Source organism: Lolium perenne, chromosome 3 (genome assembly GCF_019359855.2).
Source record: "Lolium perenne isolate Kyuss_39 chromosome 3, Kyuss_2.0, whole genome shotgun sequence".
NCBI lineage: Eukaryota > Viridiplantae > Streptophyta > Magnoliopsida > Poales > Poaceae > Lolium > Lolium perenne.
Window position 1 is genome coordinate 211,111,832 of NC_067246.2, and position 25,078 is coordinate 211,136,909.

A 25,078-nucleotide genomic window follows, 5' to 3' on the forward strand; every position below is an offset into this window, starting at 1 on the left:
TCATGAATAGTACTTAAAGACAAGCATCAATAAGTCTTGCATAAGAGTTAACTCATAAAGCAATAATTCATAGTAGAAGCATTGAAGCAACACAAAGGAAGATTAAGTTTCAGCGGTTGCTTTCAACTTATAACATGTATATCTCATGGATATTGTCAACATAGAGTAATATAACAAGTGCAATATGCAAATATGTAGGAATCAATGCACAGTTCACACAAGTGTTTGCTTCTTGAGGTGGAGAGAAATAGGTGAACTGACTCAACATAAAAGTAAAAGAATGGTCCTTCAAAGAGAAAAGCATCGATTGCTATATTTGTGCTAGAGCTTTGATTTTGAAAATAAGAAACAATTTTGTCAACGGTAGTAATAAAGCATATGTATCATGTAAATTATATCTTACAAGTTGCAAGCCTCATGCATAGTATACTAATAGTGCCCGCACCTTGTCCTAATTAGCTTGGACTACCGGGATCGTCGCAATGCACATGTTTTAACCAAGTGTCACAAAGGGGTACCTCTATGCCGCCTGTACAAAGGTCTAAGGAGAAAGCTCGCATTGGATTTCTCGCTATTGATTATTCTCAACTTAGACATCCATACCGGGACAACATAGACAACAGATAATGGACTCCTCTTTTATGCATAAGCATGTAGCAACAATTATTTTTCTCATATGAGATTGAGGATATATGTCCAAAACTGAAACTTCCACCATGGATCATGGCTTTAGTTAGCGGCCCAATGTTCTTCTCTAACAATATGCACGCTCTAACCATAAGGTGGTAGATCGCTCTTACTTCAGACAAGATGAACATGCATAGCAACTCACATGAAATTCAACAAAGAGTAGTTGATGGCGTCCCCAGGAACATGGTTATCGCACAACGAGCAACTTAATAAGAGATAAAGTGCATAAGTACATATTCAATACCACAATAGTTTTTAGGCTATTTGTCCCATGAGCTATATATTGTAAAGGCGAAGAATGGAAATTTAAAGGTAGCACTCAAGCAATTTACTTTGGAATGGCGGAGAAATACCATGTAGTAGGTAGGTATGGTGGACACAAATGGCATAGTGGTTGGCTCAAGTATTTGGATGCATGAGAAGTATTCCCTCTCGATACAAGGTTTAGGCTAGCAAGGCTATTTGAAACAAACACAAGGATGAACCGGTGCAGCAAAACTCACATAAAAGACATATTGAAAACATTATAAGACTCTACACCGTCTTCCTTGTTGTTCAAACTCAATACTAGAAATTATCTAGACTCTAGAGAGACCAAATATGCAAACCAAATTTTAGCATGCTCTATGTATTTCTTCATTAATGGGTGCAAAGTATATGATGCAAGAGCTTAAACATGAGCACAACAATTGCCAAGTATCACATTATCCAAGACATTATAGCAATTACTACATGTATCATTTTCCAATTCTAACCATATAACAATTTAACGAAGAAGAAACTTCGCCATGAATACTATGAGTAAAGCCTAAGGACATACTTGTCCATATGCAACAGCGGAGCGTGTCTCTCTCCCACACAAAGAATGCTAGGATCCATTTTATTCAAACAAAACAAAAACAAAAACAAACCGACGCTCCAAGCAAAGCACATAAGCTGTGATGGAATAAAAATATAGTTTCAGGGGAGGAACCTGATAATGTTGTCGATGAAGAAGGGGATGCCTTGGGCATCCCCAAGCTTAGACGCTTGAGTCTTCTTGATATATGCAGGGGTGAACCACCGGGGCATCCCCAAGCTTAGAGCTTTCACTCTCCTTGATCATGTTGTATCATCTCCCTCTCTTGATCCTTGAAAACTTCCTCCACACCAAACTTAGAACAACTCATTAGAGGGTTAGTGCACAATCAAAATATACATGTTCAGAGGTGACATAATCATTCTTAACACTTCTGGACATTGCACAAAGCTACTTAAAGTGCTGTAGTAAAAAACATGGGTTGTCTCCCATAAGCGCTTTTCTTTAACGCCTTTCAGCTAGGCGCAGAAAGTGTGTATCAAGTATTATCAAGAGATGGTGTATCAACCTTACCTTGGGCTTTACCCTTACCTTTCTTGTTCTTTTTCTTTCTCTTTGATTTAGGAAATATATGATTTCCCCCCGGTGTAGAGGTGAATTCCAGGGTGCCTTCTCCCACATCTATGACTGCTCCCAACAGTTTCAGCAGGGATCTTCCGAGTGTGATTTGTCATGTTCCTACACATTCAATAACAAGGTAATCAATGGATATTGTTCTTCCAAGAATGGTTGTATGCACACCTGCGGCTATTCCCTTAGGAATTATAACAGAGTTATCAATGAGAGTTATTTCTTCTCCTCCTTCATCAACTCCCCAAAGTTTCAAAGATTTATAAATGCTCTCAGGTATAAGGCAAAATTCAGACATAATATCACAATTGGCATGAAGAGTTTGATCACCGATAACAATTTTAACAGTAGGATCCCATAATGAAGGTTCAGAGTTCACTAAAACTTGTTCAAGACGATTACGAACATAGCGATAGTTGTCATCCAAGCAAGATGTACTTATCTCGAGATTGTTTAATCTATTATTAATGCTAACTAGCAAAGTGGCCCGCGCACATGCGCAGGCAACATCTTGACAGTCAACCCCAAGATATGCCGGCTTGGTCCCTCGGAGGTGCTCATAGGGGTAGTGTGCACCGTTTATAGGGGTGGGTGTACATGCGTGCTTGTGAGCGTCTGTGTTGTACTGTGTTCTAAAAAAAATTTAGACATTCCATAAAAGGGAAACAATTTTAGACAGTCTAATAAAAAGACGGATATTTAACTACATCTTAGGATGGCGTGTTAAAATTATTAGTAATTTTGATTATACTTTATCTTTTACATAATTTGAATTAGTATAAGTAATAACCTTGAAGTTTTTTTGATTACTTGTAATACCGTTAATATACATGCGCAGCCATGATTTATCTAGATTAAATTAAAACTCCCAATAATTTTTTATTTTACATTAAATATCTATACAATTTGTAGTACTCCGTATCTAGCATGGACGCACATCTACACTCTCACCGCTCGGTGTGTTCATGCTGATAGTATTATCAATTCAATCATTATTATCTACATGTTCCCAGTATGTACACGCATTGACTGCTTGTATTTATATCTCCTCACCCTCACTTCTCTAATTTTTTTTTTTTTTGAAGAATCGCTTTCTCCATACCCGTTTCTCTAATCTTTGAGCTATCCCCAATATCACTGTTGGATCTGGATGCTCTTGCATACGGAGTTGTGGAGCGGAGTGGGCAAGAAGATTGAGGAGGAGCAGTCGTAGAGGCTTTGCCTGTTGCCAGTCTCTTCCACCTGTCAATCCGTCCTCTAGGCTTTTGTGCTCCCCCGCCGTCGATCTCTAGCGGCGGCTCCCTAGTCCCCACCTAGAACTCGACCTCCTGTGCTTGCGGCCACCGCTATTCGTCAGCTCGCCTCCCTTGTCATACAACTACTTCTGCCTCCAGCTGTGAGATGCAGAAGGGGGACCACGGTCCTACTGCAGATGTTGAGGCTGCCGATTAATCTCCCTTCGATCTTGCACTGACGATTTCCACGTTGTGACGGCCGCTCATACTATTGACATCCTGGATCATCATGGCGCCGACATGTATGAAGATGGCGCATACGGCGATGCTCAGGTTCTTGCAGACCACCTCGCCAACTTGGATGTCAACACTTCCACTATATGAAATCTAAAACAAATTACCCTTGCAAGGTCAGTGCTACTTCTTTTTGATGTCTCTGACTATCAGTTAAATGCCCAAATTCTCAGTTATTACATATAGCAATGAATTATGTACTCTTTGGTGAAAACATATCTTTTTTTTTTTTTGAGATGTCATGAAAACATATCATGTAACTGTAAAAATGCTTTGGGACTTACAGAAGAGAAACATTCAGCTGGCATGAAATGTATTATTGCAAGCAGGCATCCTACGACCTGTGCATGACCTTGCTGTCAGCCAAGCCTCATGTCTATTTTTGTTTGTTCCTCTGCTCAGGTTTGTCTGTCTTACCTAGTTAGGAAAAACATGAAAATGTGTAGTTTAAATCCTGTTCGTCACATCCTCCGACACCGCACACACTCCAACAATGCCATCCTGTTCCTATTGGTTTTATATGAATTTAAGAATCAACATAAGGTAACAATGAGATGAAGTATATATTGTATCCGTTGCAAAAAAGACATATCAATTTACACACCTGAGTTTACAGCAACCATATATAATTATATACAATTAAGTAGTCACCCTATTAAGCAACTAACTGAAAATAAGCAACAAACTTAAGTCCTTATGTTTGACTGTTAGTACTATATTTAGCAACATCAGCAAGCAAAATCATGTACGTTTTGTAAGAGCATTGCTTATAAGCAGATGAAGGAATCTTAGTAGTGCTAAATTGTTAAGATTTTTTGTACAGAAATAAAGCACTGTAAGCAGCACAATGAATTTCACATGTAATCTGAATCTGCGCCTACCTTTTCTAAAGATTGCATTCTGTTTTCAGATACATCAATAATTTCTGATACATAAGTAAAAAATCCAGCCATGTAGGTCCACAAAAATATGTAATTAGTCATAAAACCTAACAATTTCTTCTTTGAAAACCATACATAGAGTAAAACAGAATTACTGTAAGGTTTCTTGCACTAAAGAATCTTCTTGTGAACAATATTTTCTCTCTCTTCAGCTTAGATTAGGTCTGTAAGTCCATCTATAATACAACAGTATTTTAATGTAGCATGTAGGTCTGCAAATATATATGATTAATAAAAACAATCTCGGACATAAGATGGCTCTTTCTTCAAGGTATTTTAGATTTGTGTTGTTAGTCCATAGGTGTTGATGATTTTTTTTCCAACTGGTTTACTCCTTTCTGCAGAAGTAAATTTTCAGGTATATGTACCCATTCCTCATCTTCATGATTATACCCTATCAACCCATCGCCAATGTTTAGAATCTACTCCGCAAATTATGCAGTCTTCCGGTGTTGCTCCGGAGTATCTATTGGTGCAGTAACACGCATGTTCTGATTGAGCTTGTATTTCTCGAAGTGCTTCCATAGGTATGAGCATTTTAAGCATGCGTCGACAATTGAGATCTTTGTCCTTTGGGTGTTACTGGAAGGATTTGTCTGAACTCACCCTCATCACTACTCTCATGCCTCCAAATGGTCTACCTCAACTATTTTCATTTGTGAACCTTAGGATGTTTAATTTTCCTTTTGATCGTAGGGATGTCATTATTGCCTTCGAAGAAATGTTTCACCTCTCCCCCCATATTCATTGAAAAAATATCAGTTTGCCAAGTTTGCTACTGACAGTACTATTGCATCACAAGCACTCTTTTCTCGATTCAACTTTCCAATTAATGCAACGTTCTTTATTTCAAGAGAAGCTCTATCATAGTTAAGCTCCTCACTAACTAACCTACTTTGTAGACCATGTAATGAGTTGCTAGGTGGTAAAGCAGTTCCATCATAGCCTTTTAACCAATTTCCACCTCTCCTTAGCAATGTCCCTATCTCTATGAGGGTGAGATTTTTAATTTGTTCGGAGTCAAATTGAAGGTCTTCAAAGTTCAAGATTCTCCTCTGACGCTGTTGTCTATACTCAGAGAGTAATTCCCATCCAGATTACCACAATTTTCCTGGATCTATCACCTCACAAAATAGAAGTATTGTGCAAAAAAATTGGCGTGTTTGCTGTGCAGAAGCCTAGTGTGATGCTTCTTTGGTACAATCATCCCATTATCTGTCATCATCGAGTAATCAAAGGGTATAAAACGCTGACTTATAATTCGGGTGTATAACACCATTCACTTTTTCTGATGTCTTCAAATTATATACAACCTTTGGCGATGTTTAATAGTATTCTCATGTAATATTTCTCACGACTTGCTTGGTGAGCATAGTAAATTCTCACAATAGAATAGTTTCCCACCTTTCTGTAGTTTCCATTCTTTCGTCTTTGGGTGCCATGTCCACTTAGTTGAAAATTCTGCATATGTTAGTTCACAGGCATCCTCATACGGTTGATTAGCTATCATCCATTCACTGAACATTGTTTTTTGTATGGCAGGTATAGATACAATTTTTTGATTATCGGGGGGAGCCCGACCATTTGCTCATCTTGAGAGTGCAATCTCTGTAAGGAAGGTTGTCGATGATGAAGTTCAAATCCAATCTTATATGCAGAGGATAAAGAATCATGCCTTCAAGAAACACCACAAAGCAAAAGGATAATAGAAGTACTGGGGACATGATCTCCCAGTACCAAGTGGATCTCATTAAGGGAAGTACAAGTACTAATACAGTCCCTTGTGATTACTCGATGTTCTTTTCTCCCTTGACATGTTTATTAGATTCAAACGCAGTGTTAACTTCATGTGGTGCTGTGTGTGCATGCAAGAAGCAAGTATACTTACAGGAGATCTGGGTAATCTGAGAGACTCGATGGATCACCGTGCCACCGCTTCAAGTTGTTGATGACGCTGTGTTGAGGTGCGAGCCACAAGGAGGAGATGACTGGTATCTTCCAGCCTTGTCATCCTGGCGTCTTTCTTTCCGCTGCGTCCGTCGACGGGCGCCGATATATCAAGGAAGGAGGAACGATGGGACTGGGATATCGCTGGGCAGTCGTACAATGACATGCCGGCGGCGAGGGTAGGGTTTTGAGATGGGTTTTGATCTCGTTTTCTTTTGCGGGATACATGCAGATGAAGTTTTCACGGCAAGACTGGTTGAGAGGCACTTGTTTTATTTACGGAGTACATGTTTTGTTTGACCGATGCACCTTTTTTTCTTGAACATATGTCTGTACATGTCTAATGCCCACCACGTTATATTTGTTGACTTCTACATCTTTTTCTCTTGAACGTATGTCCGTGTACATGTTACACGTTAAATATATCAGGCCCACCATGTTATATATGTAACACAAATCGTACGGACACATATTCACAATTTTGAGAGGTCCACCAAATTAAGGGCTGGTATTTTCTAATTAACGTGGGATTTTCTAGCAATTTATCTTCCTCCTGGTTAATCCTATTTTACTTTTAATATATAATAGATGAGGGTTGAATCAAAGTTATTAGCTGAATCATGTGATGCAACCAACTTCTTTATGGCATTAAAAGCTTGATCCCCATTGCAATGAAGGAAATCTCCTCCCACTAAAGCATCCAAAGCATATTTATAGCGAATCATAAGACCAAAATAAAAATTACTAAGGAGCAAACTTAGAGTCATTTGAGGTTCAGTTTTAGGATAAGAAGTAAAAATTCTAGACCAAGCATCCTTAAAACTCTCCTCATCCCCTTGTTTAAAAGTGAAGACTAATTCTTCAGGCGAAGAAGTAACAGGTTCAGAGCTAGACATGGTAACAAAAGTAACTAATTTTTTTATATTTTTAATATAGAGTGCAAGACAGTAAATAAAGCAAACTAGATAAAGTAAATGCAAGTAACTAATTTTTTGGGTTTTTGATATAGCAAACAAGACAGCAAATAAAGTAAAACTAGCAACTAATTTTTTTGTATTTTGATTTAGTGCAGCAAACAAAGTAGTAAATAAAACTAAGCAAGACAAAAACAAAGTAAAGGGATTGGGATGTGGAGACTCCCCTTGCAGCGTGTCTTGATCTCCCCGGCAACGGCGCCAGAAAAATTGCTTGATGGCGCGTACAGCACGCGTCCGTTGGGAACCCCAAGAGGAAGGTGTGATGCGTACAGCGGCAAGTTTTCCCTCAGTATGAAACCAAGGTTTATCGAACCAGTAGGAGTCAAGAAGCACGTTGAAGGTTGATGGCGGCGAGATGTAGTGCGGCGCAATGATGGCATGTAACTCACACGTTCGTTGGGAACCCCAAGAGGAAGGTATGATGCGCACAGCAGCAAGTTTTCCCTCAGAAAGAAACCAAGGTTTATCGAACCAGGAGGAGCCAAGAAGCACGTTGAAGGTTGATGGCGGCGGGATGTAGTGCGGCGCAACACCAGGGATTCCGGCGCCAACGTGGAACCTGCACAACACAACCAAAGTACTTTGCCCCAACGAAACAGTGAGGTTGTCAATCTCACCGGCTTGCTGTAACAAAGGATTAACCGTATTGTGTGGAAGATGATTGTTTGCAGAAAACAGTAGAACAAGTATTGCAGTAGATTGTATTTCAGTATAGAGAATTGGACCGGGGTCCACAGTTCACTAGAGGTGTCTCTCCCATAAGATAAACAGCATGTTGGGTGAACAAATTACAGTTGGCAATTGACAAATAAAGAGGGCATGACCATGCACATACATATCATGATGAGTATAGTGAGATTTAATTGGGCGTTACGACAAAGTACATAGACCGCCATCCAACTGCATCTATGCCTAAAAAGTCCACCTTCAGGTTATCATCCGAACCCCCTCCAGTATTAAGTTGCAAAGCAACAGACAATTTCATTAAGTATGGTGCGTAATGTAATCAAAAACTACATCCTTAGACATAGCATCATTGTTTTATCCCTAGTGGCAACAGCACAACACAACCTTAGAACTTTCTGTCACTGTCCCAGGTGTCAATGCAGGCATGAACCCACTATCGAGCATAAATATTCCCTCTTGGAGTTACAAGCATCTACTTGGCCAGAGCATCTACTAGTAACGGAGAGCATGCAAGATCATAAACAACACATAGACATAACTTTGATAATCAACATAACAAGTATTCTCTATTCATCGGATCCCAACAAACGCAACATATAGAATTACAGATAGATGATCTTGATCATGTTAGGCAGCTCACAAGATCCGACAATGATAGCACAATGGGGAGAAGACAACCATCTAGCTACTGCTATGGACCCATGGTCCAGGGGTAGACTACTCACACATCACTCCGGAGGCGACCATGGCAGCGTAGAGTCCTCCGGGAGATGATTCCCCTCTCCGGCAGGGTGCCGGAGGCGATCTCTGGATCCCCCGAGATGGGATCGGCGGCGGCGGCGTCTCCGGAAGGTTTTCCGTATCGTGGCTCTCGGCACGTGGGGTTTCGCGACGGAGGCTTTAAGTAGGCGGAAGGGCAGGTCGAGGCGGCACGAGGGCCCCACACCACAGGGCCGCGCGGCCAAGGGGGGGGCCGCGCCGCCTAGGGTGTGGCCCTCGTGGCCCCACTTCGTCTCCTCTTCGGACTTCTGGAAGCTTCGTGGCAAAATAGGACCCCGGGCGTTGATTTCGTCCAATTCCGAGAATATTTCGTTACTAGGATTTCTGAAACCAAAAACAGCAGAAAACAAAGAATCGGCACTTCGGCATCTTGTTAATAGGTTAGTTCCAGAAAATGCACGAATATGACATAAAGTGTGCATAAAACATGTAGATAACATCAATAATGTGGCATGGAACATAAGAAATTATCGATACATCGGAGACGTATCAGCATCCCCAAGCTTTGTTCTCGCTTCGTCCCGAGCAGTAAAACGATAACACAGATAATTTCGGAGTGACATGCCATCATAACCTTGATCATACTATTTGTAAAGCATATGTAGTGAATGCAGCGATCAAAACAATGTATATGACATGAGTAAACAAGTGAATCATAAAGCAAAGACTTTTCATGAATAGCACTTCAAGACAAGCATCAATAAGTCTCGCATAAGAGTTAACTCATAAAGCAATAATTCATAGTAAAAGCATTGAAGCAACACAAAGGAAGATTAAGTTTCAGCGGTTGCTTTCAACTTGTAACATGTATATCTCATGGATATTGTCAACATAGAGTAATATAATAAGTGCAATAAGCAAATATGTAGGAATCAATGCACAGTTCACACAAGTGTTTGCTTCTTGAGGTGGAGAGAAATAGGTGAACTGACTCAACATTGAAAGTAAAAGAATGGTCCTCCATAGAGGAAAAGCATCGATTGCTATATTTGTGCTAGAGCTTTGATTTTGAAAACATGAAACAATTTTGTCAACGGTAGTAATAAAGCATATGTATCATGTAGATTATATCTTACAAGTTGCAAGCCTCATGCATAGTGTACTAATAGTGCCCGCACCTTGTCCTAATTAGCTTGGACTACCGGATCATCGCAATGCACATGTTTTAACCAAGTGTCACAAAGGGGTACCTCTATGCCGCCTGTACAAAGGTCTAAGGAGAAAGCTCGCATTGGATTTCTCGCTATTGATTATTCTCAACTTAGACATCCATACCGGGACAACATAGACAACAGATAATGGACTCCTCTTTTATGCATAAGCATGTAACAACAATTAATAATTTTCTCATATGAGATTGAGGATATTGTCCAAAACTGAAACTTCCACCATGGATCATGGCTTTAGTTAGCGGCCCAATGTTCTTCTCTAACAATATGCATGCTTAACCATAAGGTGGTAGATCTCTCTTACTTCAGACAAGACGAACATGCATAGCAACTCACATGAAATTCAACAAAGAGTAGTTGATGGCGTCCCCAGTAAACATGGTTATCGCACAACAAGCAACTTAATAAGAGATAAAGTGCATAATTACATATTCAATACCACAATAGTTTTTAAGCTATTTGTCCCATGAGCTATATATTGCAAAGGTGAATGATGGAATTTTAAAGGTAGCACTCAAGCAATTTACTTTGGAATGGCGGAAAATACCATGTAGTAGGTAGGTATGGTGGACACAAATGGCATAGTGGTTGGCTCAAGTATTTTGGATGCATGAGAAGTATTCCCTCTCGATACAAGGTTTAGGCTAGCAAGGCTTATTTGAAACAAACACAAGGATGAACCGGTGCAGCAAAACTCACATAAAAAACATATTGAAAACATTATAAGACTCTACACCGTCTTCCTTGTTGTTCAAACTCAATACTAGAAATTATCTAGACCTTAGAGAAACCAAATATGCAAACCAAATTTTAGCATGCTCTATGTATTTCTTCATTAATGGGTGCAAAGCATATGATGCAAGAGCTTAAACATGAGCACAACAATTGCCAAGTATCACATTACCCAAGACATTAATAGCAATTACTACATGTATCATTTTCCAATTCCAACCATATAACAATTTAACGAAGAAGAAACTTCGCCATGAATATTATGAGTAAAGCCTAAGGACATACTTGTCCATATGCTACAGCGGAGCGTGTCTCTCTCCCATAAAGTGAATGCTAGGATCCATTTTATTCAAACAAAACAAAAAACAAAAACAAACCGACGCTCCAAGCAAAGCACATAAGATGTGATGGAATAAAAATATAGTTTCAGGGGAGGAACCTGATAATGTTGTCGATGAAGAAGGGGATGCCTTGGGCATCCCCAAGCTTAGACGCTTGAGTCTTCTTGATATATGCAGGGGTGAACCACCGGGGCATCCCCAAGCTTAGAGCTTTCACTCTACTTGATCATGTTGCATCATACTCCTCTCTTGATCCTTGAAAACTTCCTCCACACCAAACTTAGAACAACTCATTAGAGGGTTAGCGACAATAAAAATTAACATATTCAGAGGTGACACAATCATTCTTAACACTTCTGGACATTGCATAAAGCTACTGGACATTAATGGATCAAAGAAATTCATCCAACATAGCAAAAGAGGCAATGCGAAATAAAAGGCAGAATCTGCCAAAAACAGAACAGTTCGTATTGACGAATTTTATTAGGCCACCAGACTTGCTCAAATGAAAATGCTCAAATTGAATGAAAGTTGCGTAAATATCTGAGGATCATGCACGTAAATTGGCTTAATTTTCTGAGCTACCTACAGGGAGGTAGACCCAGATTCGTGACAGCAAAGAAATCTGTTTCTGCGCAGTAATCCAAATCTAGTACTTACTTTACTATCAAAGACTTTACTTGGCACAATAAAACACTAAACTAAGATAAGGAGAGGTTGCTACAGTAGTAAACAACTTCCAAGACACAAAATAAAAACAAAGTACTGTAGGTAAAAACCATGGGTTGTCTCCCATAAGCGCTTTTCTTTAACGCCTTTCAGCTAGGCGCAGAAAGTGTGTATCAAGTATTATCAAGAGACGAAGTGTCAACATCATAATTTGTTCTAATAATAGAATCAAAAGGTAACTTCATTCTCTATCTAGGGAAGTGTTCCATACCTTTCTTGAGAGGAAATTGATATTTTATATTACCTTCCTTCATATCAATGATAGCACCAACAGTTCGAAAAAAAGGTCTTCCCAATATAATGGGACAAGATGCATTGCATTCAATATCCAAGACAACAAAATCAACGGGGACAAGGTTATTGTTAACGGTAATGCGAACATTATCAACTTTCCCCAAAGGTTTCTTTGTAGAATGATCAGCAAGATTAACATCCAAATAATTTTTCAGCGGTGGCAAGTCAAGCATATTATAAATTTTCTTAGGCATAACAGAAATACTTGCACCAAGATCACATAAAGCATTACAATCAAAATCTTTAACCTTCATCTTAATGATGGGCTCCCAACCATCCTCTAGCTTTTTAGGAATAGAGGCTTCGTGCTCTAGTTTCTCTTCTCTAGCTTTTATGAGAGCATTTGTAATATGTTGCGTGAAAGCCAAATTTATAGCACTAGCATTAGGACTTTTAGCAAGTTTTTGCAAGAACTTTATAACTTCAGAGATGTGGCAATCATCAAAATTCAAACCATTATAATCTAAAGCAATGGGATCGTCATCCCCAATGTTGGAAAAAATTTCAGCAGTTTTATCACAGGCAGTTTCAGCAGTTTTAACAGTTTCAGGCAGTTTCTCGCGCTTTGCATTAAAAGTGGAAACATTGCTAACACCAATTCTTTTATTATTAATAGTAGGAGGTGCAGCAACATGTGTAGTATTAGCATTACTAGTGGTGGTAATAGTCCAAACTTTAGCTACATTCTTCTCTTTAGCTAGTTTTTCATTTTCTTCTCTATCCCACCTAGCACGCAATTCAGCCATCAATCTTATATTCTCATTAATTCTAACTTGGATGGCATTTGCTGTAGTAACAATTTTATTATGATGATTTTCATTAGGCATAACTTTCGATTTCAAAAGATCAACATCAGTAACAAGACTATCGACTTTAGAAGCAAGTATATCAATTTTTCCAAGCTTTTCTTCAACAGATTTGTTAAAAGCAGTTTGTGTACTAATAAATTCTTTAAGCATGGCTTCAAGTCCAGGGGTGTATTCCTATTATTGTTGTAAGAATTCCCATAAGAATTACCATAGCCGTTGCCATTATTATAAGGATATGGCCTATAGTTGTTACTAGAATTGTTCCGGTAAGCATTGTTGTTGAAATTATTATTTTTAATGAAGTTTACATCAACATGTTCTTCTTGTGCAACCAATGAAGCTAACGGAACATTATTAGGATCAATATTAGTCCTATCATTCACAAGCATAGACATAATAGCATCAATCTTATCACTCAAGGAAGAGGTTTCTTCGACAGAATTTACCTTCTTACCTTGTGGAGCTCTTTCCGTGTGCCATTCAGAGTAGTTGATCATCATATTATCAAGAAGCTTTGTTGCTTCACCAAGAGTGATGGACATAAAAGTACCTCCAGCAGCTGAATCCAATAGGTTCCGCGAAGAAAAATTCAGTCCTGCATAAAAGGTTTGGATGATCATCCAAGTAGTCAGTCCATGGGTTGGGCAATTTTTAACCAGAGATTTCATTCTTTCCCAAGCTTGAGCAACATGTTCAGTATCTAATTGTTTAAAATTCATTATGCTACTCCTCAAAGATATAATTTTAGCAGGGGGATAATATCTACCAATAAAAGCATCCTTGCATTTAGTCCATGAATCAATACTATTCTTAGGCAGAGATAGCAACCAATCTTTAGCTCTTCCTCTTAATGAGAAAGGGAACAATTTTAATTTTATAATGTCACCATCTACATCTTTATATTTTTGCATTTCACATAGTTCAACAAAATTATTAAGATGGGCAACAGCATCATCAGAACTAACACCAGAAAATTGCTCTCGCATAACAAGATTCAGTAAAGCAGGTTTAATTTCAAAGAATTCTGCTGTAGTAGCAGGTGGAGCAATAGGTGTGCATAAGAAATCATTATTATTTGTGGTTGTGAAGTCACACAACTTAGTATTTTCAGGGTTGGCCATTTTAGCAACAGTAAATAAAGCAAACTAGATAAAGTAAATGCAAGTAACTAATTTTTTTGTGTTTTTGATATAGCAAACAAGATAGCAAATAAAGTAAAACTAGCAACTAATTTTTTTGTATTTTGATTTAGTGCAGCAAACAAAGTAGTAAATAAAACTAAGCAAGACAAAAACAAAGTAAAGAGATTGAGAAGTGGAGACTCCCCTTGCAGCGTGTCTTGATCTCCCCGGCAACGGCGCCAGAAAAAGAGCTTGATGGCGTGTAACTCACACGTTCGTTGGGAACCCCAAGAGGAAGGTATGATGCGCACAGCAACAAGTTTTCCCTCAGAAAGAAACCAAGGTTTATCGAACCAGGAGGAGCCAAGAAGCACGTTGAAGGTTGATGGCGGCGGGATGTAGTGCGGCGCAACACCAGGGATTCCGGCGCCAACGTGGAACCTGCACAACACAACCAAAGTACTTTGCCCCAACGAAACAGTGAGGTTGTCAATCTCACCGGCTTGCTGTAACAAAGGATTAACCGTATTGTGTGGAAGATGATTGTTTGCAGAAAACAGTAGAACAAGTATTGCAGTAGATTGTATTTCAGTATAGAGAATTGGACCGGGGTCCACAGTTCACTAGAGGTGTCTCTCCCATAAGATAAACAGCATGTTGGGTGAACAAATTACAGTTGGCAATTGACAAATAAAGAGGGCATGACCATGCACATACATATCATGATGAGTATAGTGAGATTTAATTGGGCATTACGACAAAGTACATAGACCGCCATCCAACTGCATCTATGCCTAAAAAGTCCACCTTCAGGTTATCATCCGAACCCCTGATACGTCTCCAACGTATCTATAATTTCCGATGTTCCATGCTTGTTTTATGACAATACCAACATGTTTTGTTCACACTTTATATCATTTTCATGCATTTTCCGGAACTAACCTATTAACAAGATGCCACAGTGCAGTTCTGTTTCTCACTGTTTTTGGTTCCAGAAAGGCTGTTCGGGCAATATTCTCGGAATTGGACGAAATCAACGCCAAACCTCCTATTTTTCCCGGAAGCGTCCAGAACACCGAAGAAGAGTCGGAGAGGGGCCAGGGGGCCACCACACCACATGGCGGCGCGGGCCAGGCCTAGGCCGCGCCGGCCTAGGGTGTGGCGCCCCCAGGTACCCCCCTGCGCCGCCTCTTCGCCTATAAAAGCCCTTTTGACCTAAAAACGCAGTACCAATTGACGAAACTCCAGAAAGACTCCAGGGGCGCCGCCACCGTCGCGAAACTCCAATTCGGGGGACAGAACTCTGTTCCGGCACCCTGCCGGGACGGGGAAGTGCCCCCGGAAGGCTTCTCCATCGACACCGCTGCCATCTCCACCGCCATCTTCATCACCGCTGCTACTCCCATGAGGAGGGAGTAGTTCTCCATCGAGGCTCGGGGCTGTACCGGTAGCTATGTGGTTAATCTCTCTCCATGTACTTCAATACAATGATTTCATGAGCTGCTTTACATGATTGAGATTCATATGAGTTTTGTATCACAATTCATCTATGTGCTACTCTAGTGATGTTATTAAAGTAGTTCTATTCCTCCTGCACGTGTGTAAAGGTGACTAGTGTGTGCACCGTGTGGTTCTTGTCGTAGGCTATGATCATGATCTCTTGTAGATTGTGGAGTTAATTATCATTATGATGGTATTGATGTGATCTATCTGGTTATATTGATCTATCTTACACTATAAGGTTACTTAAACATGAGCATTATTGTGGAGCTTGTTAACTCCGGCATTGAGGGTTCGTGTAATCCTACGCAATGTGTTCATCATCCAACAAAAGTGTAGAGTATGCATTTATCTATTCTGTTATGTGATCAATGTTGAGAGTGTCCACTAGTGAAAGTGTAATCCCTAGGCCTTGTTCCTAAATACTGCTGAGTTACTACTGCTTGTTTATCGTTTTATCTGCATTACTACGTCTGCAATACTACCACCATCAACTACACGCCAGCAAGCTATTTTCTGGCACCGTTGCTACTGCTCATATATATTCATACCACCTGTATTTCACTATCTCTTCGCCGAACTAGTGCACCTATTAGGTGTGTTGGGGACACAAGAGACTTCTTGCTTTGTGGTTGCAGGGTTGCATAAGAGGGATATCTTTGACCTCTTCCTCCCTGAGTTCGATAAACCTTGGGTGATCCACTTAAGGGAAAACTTGCTGCTGTTCTACAAACCTCTGCTCTTGGAGGCCCAACACTGTCTACAGGAAAGGAGGGGGAACGTAGACATCAACCCCCTCCAGTATTAAGTTGCAAAGCAACAGACAATTGCATTAAGTATGGTGCGTAATGTAATCAACAACTACATCCTTAGACATAGCATCAATGTTTTATCCCTAGTGGCAACAGCACAACACAACCTTAGAACTTTCTGTCACTGTCCCAGGTGTCAATGCAGGCATGAACCCACTATCGAGCATAAATATTCCCTCTTGGAGTTACAAGCATCTACTTGGCCAGAGCATCTACTAGTAACGGAGAGCATGCAAGATCATAAACAACACATAGACATAACTTTGATAATCAACATAACAAGTATTTTCTATTCATCGGATCCCAACAAACGCAACATATAGAATTACAGATAGATGATCTTGATCATGTTAGGCAGCTCACAAGATCCGACAATGATAGCACAATGGGGAGAAGACAACCATCTAGCTACTGCTATGGACCCATAGTCCAGGGGTAGACTACTCACACATCACTCCGGAGGCGACCATGGCGGCGTAGAGTCCTCCGGGAGATGATTCCCCTCTCCGGCAGGGTGCCGGAGGCGATCTCCTGGATCCCCCGAGATGGGATCGGCGGCGGCGGCGTCTCTGGAAGGTTTTCCGTATCGTGGCTCTCGGTACAGGGGGTTTCGCGACGGAGGCTTTAAGTAGGCGGAAGGGCAGGTCAGGAGGCGGCACGAGGGCCCCACACCACAGGGCCGCTCTGCCAAGGGGGGGGCCGCGCCGCCCTAGGGTGTGGCCCCCTCGTGGCCCCAATTCGTCTCCTCTTCGGACTTCTGGAAGCTTCGTGGCAAAATAGGACCCTGGGCGTTGATTTCGTCCAATTCCGAGAATATTTCGTTACTAGGATTTCTGAAACCAAAAACAGCAGAACAAAGAATCGGCACTTCGGCATCTTGTTAATAGGTTAGTTCCAGAAAATGCACGAATATGACATAAAGTGTGCATAAAACATGTAGATAACATCAATAATGTGGCATGGAACATAAGAAATTATCGATACGTCGGAGACGTATCACGCAACACCAGGGATTCCGGCGCCAACGTGGAACCTGCACAACACAAACCAAGTACTTTGCCCCAACGTAACAGCGAGGTTGTCAATCTCACCGGCTTGCTGTAACAAAGGATTAGATGTATAGTGTGGATGATGATTGTTTGCAGAAAACAGTAGAACAAGTATTGCAGTAGATTGTATTTCAGTATAGAGAATTGGACCGGGGTCCACAGTTCACTAGAGGTGTCTCTCCCATAAGATAAACAGCATGTTGGGTGAACAAATTACAGTTGGGCAATTGACAAATAAAGAGGGCATGACCATGCACATACATATTATGATGAGTATTGTGAGATTTAATTGGGCATTACGACAAAGTACATAGACCGCTATCCAGCATGCATCTATGCCTAAAAAGTCCACCTTCAGGTTATCGTCCGAACCCCCTCCAGTATTAAGTTGCTAACAACAGACAATTGCATTAAGTATTGCGCGTAATGTAATCAGTAACTACATCCTCGAACATAGCACCAATGTTTTATCCCTAGTGGCAACAGCACATCCATAATCTTAGAGGTTTCTGTCACTCCCCCAGATTCACAGAGACATGAACCCACTATCGAGCATAAATACTCCCTCTTGGAGTTACAAGCATCTACTTGGCCAGAGCATCTACTAGTAACGGAGAGCATGCAAGATCATAAACAACACATAGATATAAATTGATAATCAACATAACATAGTATTCTCTATTCATCGGATCCCAACAAACACAACATATAGAATTACAGATAGATGATCTTGATCATGTTCGGCAGCTCACAAGACCCGACAATTAAGCACAATGAGGAGAAGACAACCATCTAGCTACTGCTATGGACCCATAGTCCAGGGGTAGACTACTCACACATCACTTCGGAGGCGACCATGGCGGCGTAGAATCCTCCGGGAGATGATTTCCCTCTCCGGCAGGGTGCTGGAGGCGATCTCCTGAATCCCCCGAGATGGGATTGGCGGCGGCGTCTCTGGAAGGTTTTCCGTATCGTGGCTCTCGGTACTGGGGGGTTTCACGACGAAGGCTATTTGTAGGCGGAAGGGCAGGTCGAGGGGCGTCACGAGGGGCCCACACTACAGGTCGGCGCGGCCAGGGCTTGGGCCGCGCCGCCCTATAGTCTGGCCACCTCGTGGCCCCACTTCATCTCCTCTTCGGTCTTTTGGAAGCTTCGTGGCAAAATAGGACCCTGGGCGTTGATTTCGTCCAATTCCGAGAATTTTTCCTTACTAGGATTTCTGAAACCAAAAACAGCAGAAAACAGCAACTGACACTTCGGCATCTTGTTAATAGGTTAGTTCCAGAAAATGCACGAATATGACATAAAGTGTGCATAAAACATGTAGATATCATAAATAATGTGGCATGGAACATAAGAAATTATCGATACGTCGGTGACGTATCATGCATGCGCGCATGGCATACCATGGACATATCATTCGTGCATATATATATCTCAATATATATCTGAACATATTCTTGGGGATATATATATATATTTCAATCTCTCTCTCGATCTATATATATCGTGTTGGTGGCCAAGAAACACACTTATTATATATATACGCATGCACTTTATGCGCAAAGGCGCGGGTGCCTCTAATAATGTGTCTGTGCACTAGCTCGATCGATGATCCCTAAACCTTAAACCCTAAAACCCTAATCCATGATCCCTAATTATACCTTAAACGTACACCCTAAACACCCTAAACACTAAACCCTAAACCCTCGACCCTAAACCCCAAACCCCAAACCCCAAACCCTAAACCCTAAACCCTAAACCCTAATTAATTAACCTTAACCCTAACCCTACCCCTAAAACCCTAGCTAGCTAATCCTAAATCCTAAACCCTAATTAAACACTACATATATATAGGCCAACGACACTAAATTGCGCATCAAGCAGGCGACCAACTAATTAGCGCTGCTAAATTAATTAACTTGAATCTTGACAAGTTCTCTCGAATGAAAACACATTTGATTAAGTTGCCTCATAATATATATACAATTAGTGTGCATGCGCGCATGGCATACCTTGCACATATCATTTGTGCATATATTTCAATATATATCTGAACATATTCTTGGGCATAAATATATATATTTCAATCTTTCTCTCTCGATCTATATATATATCGTTGGTGGCCAAAAAACACACTTATATATACGCATGCACTTTATGCGCAAAGGCGCGGGTGCCTCTAATAATGTGTGTGTGCACTCGATCGATGATCCCTAAACCTTAAACCCTAAAATCCTAATCCCTAATTATACCCTAAACGTACACCCTAAACATCCTAAACACTAAACCCTAAACCCTAGACCCTAAACCCTAGACCCTAAACCCTAAACACTACACCCTAAACACTAAACCCTAACCCTAGACCCTAAACCCTAATTAGACACTAAACCCCAAACCCTAAACCCTAAACCCTAGACCCTAAACCCTAATTAATTAACCTTAACCCTAACCCTAACCCTAAAACCCTAGTTAGCTAATCCTAAACCCTAAACCCTAATTAAACCCTACATATATATATAGGCCAACGACACTAAATTGCGCATCAAGCAGGCGACCAACTAATTAGCGCTAATAAATTAATTAACTTTGTTGAATCTTGACAAGTTCTCTCGAATGAAAACACATTTGATTAAGTTGCCTCGTAATATATATACAATTAGTGTGCATGCGCGCATGGCATACCTTGCACATATCATTCGTGCATATATTTCAATATATATCTGAACATATTCTTGGGGATAAATATATATATTTCAATCTTTCTCTCTCGATCTATATATATATCGTTGGTGGCCAAAAAACACACTTATATATACGCATGCATGATGCGCGTAGTTGACTTTATGTCTTTTCGTTCAACACGCGTCCGTTGGGAACCCCAAGAGGAAGGTGTGATGCGCACAGCGGCAAGTTTCCCTCAGTATGAAACCAAGGTTTATCGAACCAGTAGGAGTCAAGAAGCACGTTGAAGGTTGATGGCGGCGAGATGTAGTGCGGCGCAACACCAGGGATTCCGGCGCCAACGTGGAACCTGCACAACACAAACCAAGTACTTTGCCCCAACGAAACAGCGAGGTTGTCAATCTCACCGGCTTGCTGTAACAAAGGATTAGATGTATAGTGTGGATGATGATTGTTTGCAGAAAATAGTAGAACAAGTATTGCAATAGATTGTATTTCAGTATAGAGAATTGGACCGGGGTCCACAGTTCACTAGAGGTGTCTCTCCCATAAGATAAACAGCATGTTGGGTGAACAAATTACAGTTGGGCAATTGACAAATAAAGAGGGCATGACCATGCACATACATATTATGATGAGTATTGTGAGATTTAATTGGGCATTACGACAAAGTACATAGACCGCTATCCAGCATGCATCTATGCCTAAAAAGTCCACCTTCAGGTTATCATCTGAACCCCCTCCAGTATTAAGTTGGTAACAACAGACAATTGCATTAAGTATTGCACGTAATGTAATCAGTAACTACATCCTCGAACATAGCACCAATGTTTTATCCCTAGTGGCAACAGCACATCCATAATCTTAGGGATTTCTATCACTTCCCCAGATTCACGGAGACATGAACCCACTATCGAGCATAAATACTCCCTCTTGGAGTTACAAGCATCAACTTGGCCAGAGCATCTACTAGTAACGGAGAGCATGCAAGATCATAAACAACACATAGATATAAATTGATAATCAACATAACATGGTATTCTCTATTCATCGGATCCCAACAAACACAACATATAGAATTACAGATAGATGATCTTGATCATGTTCGGCAGCTCACAAGACCCGACAATTAAGCACAATGAGGAGAAGACAACCATCTAGCTACTGCTATGGACCCATAGTCCAGGGGTAGACTACTCACACATCACTCCGGAGGCGACCATGGCGGCGTAGAGTCCTCCGGGAGATGATTCCCCTCTCCGGCAGGGTGCCGGAGGCGATCTCCTGAATCCCCCGAGATGGGATTGGCGGCGGCGGCGTCTCTGGAAGGTTTTCCGTATCGTGGCTCTCAGATCGGGGGTTTCGCAACGAAGGCTTTAAGTAGGCGGAAGGGTAGGTCAGGGGGCGACGCGAGGGGCCCAGGAGACAGGGCGGCGCGGCCAAGGGTGGGGCCGCGCCGCCTGCCCTCCTGGCACCTCGTGGCCCCACTCCGTTGACTCTTCGGTCTTCTGGAAGCTTCGTGGCAAAATAGGATCCTGGGCGTTGATTTCGTCCAATTCCGAGAATATTTCCTTACTAGGATTTTTGAAACCAAAAACAGCAGAAAACAGCAACTGGCACTTCGGCATCTTGTTAATAGGTTAGTTCCAGAAAATGCACAAATATAACATAAAGTGTGCATAAAACATGTAGATATCATCAATAATGTGGCATGGAACATAAGAAATTATCGATACGTCGGAGACGTATTGTCAACACCCGGATTTTTAAGTCCAGATGCCTGTTATGCCATACATCGCAATCCCAGGAATATTGTTGTTGCGAGACATAACAGTTGAATATCATAAGTCATCATTCATTACATACCATATTCGTCTTACAAATAGAGATCACATGATCCAATATTACACAAAGAGTTGATCTATTGATCAACATACACAAAGTTCATAGTTTCATAGCGGAAGCGTAAGTAGAAGGGACTCTCTAGTCCACAGGCCAACGTCTGACGTCAGAAGATTCCCTAGTTGTCGTAGGCGTCCTGCTGGTCGTCACCTTGATAGTTCTGCTCCTCTTCATAGTCTGGCCATTTGAATAGCCAGGGACACAGCCGTGAGTACTTTAAAGTACTCGCAAACTCATACTAATGTAAGCGATAACAATTCTAGTAAGGGGTGCTAAGCTCTAGTTTATTTTGCATAAAGCCAATCTTAGTTCACGAACGTTTTTGCAAACAACTCTTCATGTGCTAACCAACTCAAGTGGGAACATTAGTGTCATTCCCACAACTCCGTTGTGATTCGAAGTCAAGGTCACCTTTCAAGTTCAAAATCACCAGTCACCCTTCACCATTCATAGTTTTCGAAAAGTTCTGATGACGGAACATTATGGCCTTTCCAACTGTCCATAACCGAGGACGCGGCTATTCGAATAGGTTTAACTCTGCAGAGGTTGTACACTTGTGCCACAATAATTGCAATAGCTCGTCAGGGGTAACTGGCCCTGATTTATCGTACGCAGTACGCGAACTACCAATCATAACCTTTCATTAACATACCCTAGTATAGGCACCTCTCCCCATGAGCTTGGCAATTTACTAAATTTGGTTTGATTCAAATGGTTGACCAATTTGAAAAGGGTGTGTTTGGTTTGGTATGTAAGTTTGGTATGATGATTGTGTACCCGCATTCGTATTTTAGACGCTAGTACCAGAGACCAGCAGGAAGAGGAGGACTTCTACAAAGAGGAAGGAGAAGAGAACTTGGACCCTCACTTCAACCAAGGCAAGCTAACACCAATGCAAGCTATACTCTTGCAAGCCAATATTAATGCAAGTTATAATGTTGCAGCTAATATTCTTGCAAAGTGCAAAGCCCCTTGGGGCAAGGCACCATCTTTTCTTACATAAGCCTATCCCAAGTTTATATCTTACCAGATTTTACTTGTTTTCCCAAGAAGTTACTTTTATAGTTAACTTGGGTCAAAGTAGAAAAATTTACTAGACTAGTAAAGTTAGTCTCCCTCAAGCAAAGCAAGAGAATACTCTTGCAAAGTGCAAAGCTCACCATGAGCAAGGCATTACCCAATTTACTTTATGCTTATGATCCTATCTCCCAGTTTTACTTTACAAGCTTTATTTACTTTTGTTTTATCAAAGTACTTTTTGATTCATGATTCACTTGGTCTAGATATAGAGTAGAACAAGAGCACCAAGCTTAGCTTAGAAAGCTATAAGCTAGTTAGCACCCCTTATGCTTAGATGCTAGTGCTACATTAAAGGTGAATACCTTAGTTGGGAACTTGTGAAATGAAATGACTTTGAAAACCTTGGAATGATGAGTCATTCTATTGAATTTTTTTGAAGGTGAATATGACTGGTGAATGACTCGGTGAATTTTACAAAAACACTGATGGTTGGGTTCGGATGCGATACCATTCCAATTTTACAAGTACCCCCACAATACCTGAATCTGGGTAGGGCTTAACCGGAAGTTTGTGTGTCTTAGTATGGGTTCCCTCTAAACAAGCGTCATCGGGGTTATGCCGAAAGCTGCCTCTACCACAATAGAAACGATATGATATGATGCAAAATGAGGTGAATGTCCGGCCCAAGCCCTGTGCAGTTCCCAGGCTGACTGTCTGTCTTCACTGGGAGGCCAAGCTCATGGGGAGAGGTGCCTATACTAGGGTATGTTAATGAAAGGTTATGATTGGTAGTTCGCGTACTGCGTACGATAAATCAGGGCCAGTTACCCCTGATGAGCTATTGCAATTATTGTGGCACAAGTGTACAACCTCTGCAGAGTTAAACCTATTCGAATAGCCGCGTCCTCGGTTATGGACAGTTGGAAAGGCCATACTGTTCCGTCATCAGAACTTTTCGAAAACTATGAATGGTGAAGGGTGACTGGTGATTTTGAACTTGAAAGGTGACCTTGACTTCGAATCACAACGGAGTTGTGGGAATGACACTAATGTTCCCACTTGAGTTGGTTAGCACATGAAGAGTTGTTTGCAAAAACGTTCGTGAACTAAGATTGGCTTTATGCAAAATAAACTAGAGCTTAGCACCCCTTACTAGAATTGTTATCGCTTACATTAGTATGAGTTTGCGAGTACTTTAAAGTACTCACGGCTGTGTCCCTGGCTATTCAAATGGCCAGACTATGAAGAGGAGCAGAACTATCAAGGTGACGACCAGCAGGACGCCTACGACAACTAGGGAATCTTCTGACGTCAGACGTTGGCCTGTGGACTAGAGAGTCCCTTCTACTTACGCTTCCGCTATGAAACTATGAACTTTGTGTATGTTGATCAATAGATCAACTCTTTGTGTAATATTGGATCATGTGATCTCTATTTGTAAGACGAATATGGTATGTAATGAATGATGACTTATGATATTCAACTGTTATGTCTCGCAACAACAATATTCCTGGGATTGCGATGTATGGCATAACAGGCATCTGGACTTAAAAATCTCCTCCTCCTCCATTTCTCACACCACTCAACTCCCTTCTTCTCACTGATCCTCCTCGACCTCTTCTCCTCGTTGATTAGCCACCGGAGCCGCCCAATCGAACGCCGGAGCCCGCGGCGGACCTGAGATTGCCGCCGTCGATTCAGGCCACCATTCGAGCCGCCGTCTGCGCCATCTGCTTCCTCGTCCTCGACAACGCCGCCCTGCCCCGTCACTGATCCTCGCCGGAGTCCCAGCTCGCCGCCGACCCCCTACCTCCGCCGCGGCAGCAAGCCCCTCCCCTCGACGGAGACGACGAGCCTCGGCCGCACGATCTTCTTCTGATCCTACGTCCCACGATCCTCCATACCGTTTCGGTAAGCCTCCGTCGCTGACATGCG

At 41.4% G+C, this 25,078-nt stretch overlaps 1 long non-coding RNA gene across 2 annotated transcripts; it reads left to right on the plus strand.

Moving 5' to 3' along the window:
* The first annotated feature begins 3,062 nt into the window (after positions 1-3,062).
* LOC127343237 (uncharacterized) lies at positions 3,063-6,959 on the plus strand. 2 transcript variants are annotated; one of them, XR_011755686.1, is made up of 3 exons: positions 3,063-3,764; positions 3,935-5,116; positions 6,132-6,959. It is a non-coding gene; the product is annotated as an uncharacterized lncRNA (long non-coding RNA). The 2 variants fall into 2 exon arrangements; XR_007877082.2 differs by lacking the exon at positions 3,063-3,764 and having other exon boundaries at positions 3,774-5,116.
* The last annotated feature ends 18,119 nt before the right edge of the window (positions 6,960-25,078 follow it).